Source organism: Cephus cinctus, unplaced genomic scaffold, assembly GCF_000341935.2.
Source record: "Cephus cinctus unplaced genomic scaffold, Ccin1 Ccin1_scaffold0429, whole genome shotgun sequence".
Classification (NCBI taxonomy): Eukaryota; Metazoa; Arthropoda; class Insecta; order Hymenoptera; family Cephidae; genus Cephus; species Cephus cinctus.
The window spans coordinates 155,005-164,112 of NW_014333110.1; the positions used below are offsets into that span (position 1 = coordinate 155,005).

General features: G+C 38.2%; 1 protein-coding gene across 1 annotated transcript in view; it reads left to right on the top strand.

Annotated features, from left to right (window-relative positions):
- The window catches only part of LOC107267653 (toll-like receptor 6), a 10,268-nt gene extending 4,963 nt beyond the window's left edge, over positions 1-5,305 (top strand). The window contains exons 2-3 of the mRNA XM_015739625.2: positions 4,897-4,974; positions 5,060-5,305. The gene's annotated coding sequence lies outside the window, so the exon portion shown is untranslated. The remainder of the gene's footprint in view (positions 1-4,896; positions 4,975-5,059) is intronic.
- The last annotated feature ends 3,803 nt before the right edge of the window (positions 5,306-9,108 follow it).

The following is a 9,108-nucleotide window of genomic DNA, read 5'->3' on the forward strand; positions in this document are numbered from 1 at the left end:
TTTTTGAGGGGGGGGGGGGGGGGGCTCGTTGGGACGTTGGGCGTCAGGGACGTTTGTACTCGTGCGTTAATTGTGGGAATATAAATAGAGGATTTTACCAGAAAGCGCGGGAGACTATAATGGGAACGAGGAAAAAGCCAGAGAAAAAGTGAGAAATTTCGTGGGGTAGACAGAACGATAAATCATATGAAATCCGACATTATGCGGGCACGAAGCTCCGCTGAAAATCGGTCGCCCGACTAAGCGTAAACGAATGAATTGCAACCATAAATAGACGGGAGAAGCAGATAAAAAATAACGTAAACAGGCTAATGTAATATCCAATAATTTCATATAGGGAACCGACGCGTCGAATGAAGTACGTGAGGATCGATTTGAACATCCAAGTATTTTTTATCGACCCTTTGCCAATTTTTCCTCCCCCCTCATTTCGATTAGGATAGAAGCTGAAAGTTTTGCGCCTGCGTCGCGACGGCTTCCATTAACGGCTGAGCCGCCGATAAGCTGCATCGATACTTCATCCCTTGCTTTTCCACAGCCTCGTAGACTCTGGCAGCTAGCAACCCCTCCCCCTTTCGGAACTCAGTGCTGGCTTTCTACCTCCACCGTCTCGCTCCCAACCCCTACCCCACTACCCCGGGGATTACGCAAAAAATACATTTACACGCACAATGGGGTTGAGGGACTTATTGTCGCCCGGAGAAGACCAGGAAATTGCCATTTCACGGCCTACCTCGGCCATCTTCGGTCTCTCTCTTTCATTCTCTCTCTCTCTCTCTCTCTCTCTCTCTCTCTCTCTCTCTCTCTCTCTTTCTTTCTCTCTCTCTATCCACTGCTCACACTTCGACTTGACTCACTATTCTCTTGGGGCGGCAATCCATCCTTCTAGGAACTAATCTTGACGCACGTAAAAGCCGCTGACACCACGTATAGGGACATTTTCCAGATTGACGTGGAATCCCTGCTAAAAAAAAAAAGGATTTGGGGTAGGCATGATATAAGAAAGCTGAGAAATAATTGGAAAATTTGCTTTTGGGATTATCATGGATTCTCGGTTTTCGACTGGTTTGCCGACCGAGAAAGTCCTTCAGAGAATTTTTTGAAAAATTGAGATACTCGGGTCTGGCACGTTCTATTGAAAGTGGCCTCGTTCGATTTTTTGAACTATTATGTTCGTCGTATAATATTGAGTACGGATTCTTTTTGGCTAAGTAGCAGAGCTGCCACGTGGGCACGGTGCTATATCATTGTATGGAACCCTCGAAATACTTTGTCAGTTTTGTAATTCACAGACCAACTGCAAAGCCTGTTTTTATGTGAGCGTATCGGAAGATTTAGATTACCAATTCATAAATGATTTTGCTCTTCGTCTTAATTGGCAATTTTTGAAGTTCTACGTTGAAAGTGACGGGGATGCAGAATCGAAAGAATCAATTTTCGCCACCCTTGTTAGAAGTGTCGGACGTGTCGGGGCTTGTCGCAGCTCGTTTAACCCTCGAGAATTAAGGGATGATACGAAGATAAAAGGGGGCTGGGTAGTGGGAGCGCTATAAGCTGCAACATCAACGAGAATTTGGAAATGCAATCAATCTATCAATCAGTACACAAAAGGGGAACGTGACGGGACTTATACTATACGTGGTTGGGATCTTCACAAGGGATATTTTCGTGAGGGGTGGTGCATCGGGACGCTGCTTTTCATCCCACCGTTCTGCCTTCCTGGCACTCGCTCGTACACACATGTCGTCTACTCCGCCTCTCCACACAGTACTTTCCTACAGGAAATCGTGACGCTTCTGCCAATATGGAAAATCATTTTTCTCTCGAATATTCCTGCGATTTCATATTTTATTTGCAAATATATGATATTATTTTTTTAGGGACTTCCGTAGAAGGAAAAGTAAATAAAGAATTTTTTTATATGGATTTTCGCGAATTACATTAGCGAATGAATTGCGGATTAGTCGTTAACCTTGATTTCCATAATTATCGCGTTCTCGAGGATTATTGGATTTCGAAAATATGCGAGCGGAGCGACAACGAGGGCGGTACGGAGGGCTTTTTGAGGGCGCAGAGATTTAATAAAAAAAAATAGGCAAAAAGATGAGCGTCGACAGTCCCGTCATAAGCCGTGTCACTCTTGGTGTGCAAAAAATTTGGCCGCCCCCTTTACCTCAATGCTGACGTCCCACAGGACCCTTGCTAACCTTGTGCTCATTTTTTTCTTGTTGTTTTGCTGACTAGGCGATGTGGCTCGCCGATGGAAAATATTGGGTCCGCCTTCCTTTTTTTCTTTCCTTGAAATACCGCAGTTTTCAGATACGAGAAATAAAAACCCTGTGACGAACGGAAAATAGAGAAGATTTGCTAACTATTCGAGTAGAAAAGACTTGGCAGTACTTCGGCGATTTCTTCGAATAAATGTTTTGCGGTTTAAAAGTTTTCAATCGTTTAAGATATTTGACGAGGCAGCATAAAAGAGCTAAATGATCTGGTTACGACTTTAGTACCGCTGCCAAGAAAATAACATCGTAACAAATCAAAATGGATTGTAGGAGAGCATGGCCGGTAGTCATAATGAATTTCTTCTTTTATCGGATTTTTCATTTATTACTCATATACTATATGACCAAGTGAGTATCGTCTTTTTCTTTAAATCTTAACTCATAAGAGACTGCAATTTTTTAAATAGAATTTTCAAGAACGAACAAAAACAGTTGATGCGTTATGTCTCTTAAAATAGGATTTACAAGGGTTTGTGCTCGTGTTTGCATACAAGAGGACCCTTCGAAATTACTTCAATTGAATTAACTAAATTATTCGGTCTGCTCGCGTGTTTCAATTATCACGAATTATTCGCACGTAGGAAATAAGATTTTCTGCCACGCGAGATCGAAACATACGATAGCTGGGGAGACTGCCGAAGCTTTTTGAGATTTTATATTACTGATAAAATTTTTTATCCTTTTGCCCGAAAGCCGAAATCAACGATTTGAATTACAGATTACAAAATATTCACGGTATATGAACATTTTTGTAACTACTAGTTGTGTTGACTTGCTTGGGATAATATATTCTACGAACAATATGCGGTACTTTGTTTAATTTTAAGAAATTTGTAATTCTTTTGTAAAACCATGAAGTAACATATGATATCAAGCCATTAAATAAATATATTTGTTAATTTTCATTGCGATTATGACTAGTATAATATCTTAGTTTAAGAAATTAGATGTATAGGGTGATCAAAAAATTATTAACTCTTACGTGACGGTAACCAGAATCACGCAAAAATTATTAATATGATATTTAATATGATATATGGTTAATGCCCACTTTTATGGCGGGTTGATTGATTCACTTTAGCCATCCAACGATCAAACGTTCATTTTGCCGAGTCGAAAAATAAATTCTACTTTGAACCTACGAGATCCCAAGGAAGCTCTGGAGGGCTAAATTGAAATTTCAGAATAGAATGTCGTATGTAAATTAAAGTCTGCTTCAAAGGCTCAATAATCAATTTGGTACGCATGTGCACTTTACAAGGATTGAAGCTCAGACCGGACTTGGTTCGACAGTCATTCGCATAAAATATTTGTCTGTAAAAATTAATTACATTTATTCTTTCTTTTTGGAAATACTTGAAACACGTAATCGTCCAAATTACAAATAGATATACAATATTGTTGAATTCCACGAGCACTCAGTTATAATTAATATTGTGTCATTTGTCTCATTAACGAAGAATAATTTGCGTGACAGTGGTATATAGTCAATCCATCGGTTCAATAAGTTTTTTTGAGAGTTCAGAAACATTGCAGCCCTTAACAAATTACACGTGGCTTTACGTAAATCGTGTAAATATATGTTGAAACGTATTTCAGCGCAAAACCATTGACATGCATATTTTGCAATCAAAATTTTATGCAGAGCCTCCTACGGCTTATTAAGGACATTTTTCTTCTTGGTCTGTCAAAAAAAAAAGACATTGAACACGTGGACCGACCCGACTATATGTATAGAGAAAGAAAGTCTATAGGTATCATAAGTAGAAAATATAAATGTAAAGCAATAGTACACAGGTGGGGAAAAATAGGAAAGACAAGCAGATGCTCACTGCACAGCCTCACGCCTCGCATGAATGGGCCAGATACATGAGGAATATAATGGGAAACCCCATGACGGCTACGTGCGTCTGAATAACTGCTGCTTCTCGTGTCTTCTTCTTCCTTATCTTTCAATTCCACGCTTCCTTTTTGGGTCGTCGATTCTCAGCCTACTTGGTAGATACACCAGGTACCATTCTCTTCCTACGGGGAGTCTAGTGGATTTTTCGCTTCCTCTATGTCCTGCATTTTTTCATTCTTCTTTTTTCCTTCTCTTTTGTAAATCGATGGATTGTGTTATTCCCGTCTGACACAGAAAAGCCATTGTGCCGAGTTTACGGCCGGCTGGGAACACCGTTGGACCTAGCCCCATGTAATTATTACGGGGCCACGGTCACGTTTTATGGAGTCCGCTTGAGATAGGTCCTTTCTCCATTTTTTTTCTCGTTTCATTTTTCACATTATGTATCTCTTACTCTTCGGGAGGCTGTAAATCCAAAGGCTCAAAATTCGAATTGTCAAATTGTTACCGCTATTCATAAATATATTAGTTCAGGTTTTTTCAAGAAAGTTCTACTTGGTAACTTTTCTGTTATTGAAGTGAAAAATTGAAATTTTTTTCTCCAAATGAAAGGCGTACTCTCGGCTACAATTGAAGAGAACAAAGGATTGTTCCAGTGACCATGCATGACGCGGGTATTTTTATGGATATTGAGGACGTGTACAGGTTAATTTCATGGGAGCACTTCAATTTCACTTTTTCGTACAATTGCTTTGTTTTATGTTACAGGATGCGCTTTTGATTCTCTGGAATTCTACGGTGTTTACAACTGGGAGCACCAAAAATACCGAACAGACTGAAGAGAAGGTATGCTGAGTAATAATATTGCATCTCTATATCAATATAATCCAATCTACTAGTCAATTGAATTAAATTTACTATCTTCTTTCAGAATTCCGGATCGAAACGCGACTATCCTTTTTCCATTTTTTAAAATCTACTTATCTCTCATCATTCTGGCAATTTCGTATTCTCGAAATTTGTGATTAGCTTCCCTGTTTAGCGTCTGCGCACAAGCGTCGAAACTGCGTAGGCTGAGAAGTGTATAATAATAAAAGCATCGCGAAGTAGTAAAAAAAAAGTCGCAACGATACGAAAAAAAAAAAAAAAAAAATTCGAGACAAACGCAAAGAAACAACGCCTGTAATTAAGATAAACATCACCAACGAAAAAAAAAATGACTCTCTTATCTAACTCGAATTTTTGCTATTCGTTTCTCTCGTCGCATATTTTTCACGTCATTTTATTCGAATCTCTTTTTGACTCTTTCGTGCAAATCGTGCCGCGTATGTGTATATAATTAAAGAAAACGAATAATAGACACGACAGAGACTTTTGTATATTTGTAATATATAGTTAGACCACTGTACGATATTACATAATAAAATTATTTATATATTTTAATCACGAAGTAAACACTGAGCTTGTTCGTATTATACGTCACCTAAACATCCACTAGTTATTTTCATTAAAAAATCCAAAGTTTGTAAACAATAAAAAATGTCCTCATATATCTCTGACACATCAACTATATCGCTACATCACTAATTACTTCAAGATAATTTTGCCAGGAAGAAGAGACAGCTTTGTAACTACCGTTGCCTTGGCTCTACTATAACTGTAAAAGGTCTTTCTGCTGATTGTACTCTAAATACCTACGAAGCCCTTTGTAAACACAAAAGGGCTCCTCGCTCTATTAACAGCTAAGGATGTCTCGTGAAAATTGGGAGGTTTTTAAAGACACCAAAGATGTCAAGTACGTGAAAGCATTGAGACGTAGGCGGGACGAATGACGGCTAGACGGCGTAGGAGCTTCTCGAGACTACGCTGCATATTTACACTTCATTGTCATACAGTTTGCGGCCTTCGGGGCTGACATAACATTTCCGAAATTGTGTCTCCTTTGAGGACGTGCTAACATAACATAGTAATGCTACGGCGCCTTCCTCTTACTCCGTCATCTTATTCTCTCCTCTCTCTCTCTCTTTCTCTCTTGGATCCTATCCCTCTCCGGGAGTTCTGTCGCAGACGCTGTATAGTTTCTATATTTTCAAGCGAGCAACGAGGAAAGATTCGCGACTTGTGTAGTACAACTGGGACAACGTTATATACACGTGTGTTTATCCTGCGGTAAGAAAAGTTCAATCTAATGTTGATATAAGCACTTCGAGACAAGTAGGAGTTATTCTTGTGTATATTTTGTTTACATGCAGAGCATGGAGTTTGCTGAATTCCTTTTACGTATTCTTAATAATTCACTTTTTTTTTCAAAATAGAACTTTCCTATACGTGACACGTGTATACAATTTTGAAAGCGCAAATTAAATCATTTGACAAGTTTTGTTTATGTCAAGATACAAGATGGCAATGGTAAGGTCAAATGGTTTTTTAAGCATAAAACCAAAATCAAATTTCTTGTATATTTATGAATACATTCATAGTGTTTAATAGGCATAGAATGAATATGGCTTAATTAAAATCAATGTTTAATGATTTCAACGAAACATGTCAAAAACTTATACATGTTCAACGAACATTTCATCAGTCGTGAGCAGCGTACACGTGTCCACAGCTAAGGTAGAAATGATTAGGCAGAAATTAATAACGCCGTAGAAAATTGTTACTCTGTAGGGTACTTATTCATTTTATAATGATTGGTATATAGGATCTCCTTATTGCACATCTAGTGAAGTTATAACGGTTAAGAAATGTGTAAACACATAATGTGGTAATATGCCTTAGAATTTATTACACTCGGAATTAAAATCGATGAGTTAGGATTTAATTAGAATTTGGCAGCGAGATTAATGTTACGTTGAGGGGACTCCTTTAAACTGTAAATCGCAAGAGGATGGCCCATCAAAATGAAACTGATGGCATGGACTGACTCTATTTTCTTAGAACAAAAAGGTAAAGAGATTATGATAGTTTTAACAAGTATCGCACCAGTAATAAACCTAATTATTCGCGTATGCAATATCGTTGAAATTCAATTTAAGCAATTAATATATCCAACGACAACGCATAATAACACTGAACGTCGTCAACCTTTTTTCTATAGTAAAGACTGAATTTTAAATTATACTCTATTGTTAGTAGCTTGCTACTATCCTCGAAACAATAAGTCGTTCTTAACGAGAGGCGGTTTACCTTTACAGATGCACTGCTGCATTCGTAGTAATAGAGTTTGCTGCTATATGGACCGTTTTTGATGCATTTCTCGTTATTTAGTTTCTTCGAGAGTCGACTGTATTATTAAATTTTATAGAAATATAATTATTTCTAGCGGAAAAATTCACAAAAGCATTTTTCATTATTATCTGTATGACGTATTTCTAAAAATGATATCAATCTGTTGTTATCATTAGCCATCGAGTAGAAGTTTGAAAATAAAATTTAAATTCCAAGTATAAGAATTTATAGCGAAATTTGGAGAATTTCAAGAAACATTACGCATTCCTAATACCGCGTTCCATCCGCTATATCCCGATAATTCCTGAAGTTTCCCGTCCAAGTCTCGAAGTTTTATCGTACCGCAGCAATTTCCCGTAAGTCCTCCTAGCTAATATACAGGCTCTTTCACAGATTGCGTTCAGGAACAACGAGCGCATCTTTACCAAAGGCACTGAAGTCGAGTGCACCTTCCTGCATCTCGTCGGGATCTATATTCTTCAGGGCATATGAAGACCTAGGTATTTACTTGCACGATGGGTCTCGTACCTTGGATAATTCCCAAGGCAGTACAAGCACTCTGCATCCGCCATGCTGCTCTCTAGCCATACTTAACCATCATAGCTATAAATTATTTAAGGACCTCAGTCCCTCCAACTTTTATACATTCTTGACAAAAAAAAAAGTTCACCTTAGCGACGTCTAGACACCCGTATTAATTTCTTATTAGGCTCTGTTCACACCAGGACGAATAACTGAACAGACTAAATTCCAACATCGTTTCCCTATTCATTTCTTGTACAACTCTTTTTATATACATATAAGGATGTTCAGCCTATTTTTAAGTATCTATAATAACGCCTATCCTTGCCATGGAAGCTGCCTGAAGTCCACTGAAGAAGAATTCACAAGTTGAGTATCTTAATGCTCAGCACGGTAACATTGCGAGTGGATTTGAAGACTGAATTTTTTGCAATTGCTTTTTTGTAATTACGCGTACCGCTGCTCTCCGAAGAGATGAGATCCAGTGGCTGCTAGGCGTCTGGTAAGTCGGTTTTGAGGCGGAAGACGACTGAGGGGATGAAATCCTGATAAAAGGGGAACCTGAAGGAAAAAGGTGTGCGCGGAGATGCCGATGTACGTGGAAAACAAAACAGGACGAAGCTATGCGGCCCAGTGAAGGTTAGCCAGAAAATACGGATATAAGAAGGGACAAAGATGGAAGACGTTGTAATTGGAAATTTCTAAGAGGAATTTCTCTTTTTGATTCTCCTGCCTTTTCTATCGAGTGAGGATTACCGAATGTTATTTGGCTTCTGCTTTCTAGTCTGACGTAAACCACCAATACCTCCACTACCGTTCCCCACTATCCCTACAGCCTCTAATCCTGCTTAAGGTGTCTAATGAAAATAAAACGATTTCTGTCTACTAGACAGACACCCGCCTCCTCCATATTAAATGATACATTAGACGCTGTTCTCTCTGTCTTTCACTCACTCTTAGTTATCCTCTCTACTTCATCTTTAAAATTACATTATCTTGATATCTCTTGATTGCAGATTATCTCCGAATTACTTAGAATTTAATAAACGATAATCAGACAGGTAAATGGTATTAATTAATAACATGACCTTTTTTGGCTATTAATGTAATTAATATTTATACGTTACGATTATATATTAATATTTATATGGATACTTTGTGGATATTTGAATGGTGTTATTTTTAGTAGTTATTTAAAAGCGTTACAAAAATGGAATCCTGTAACAA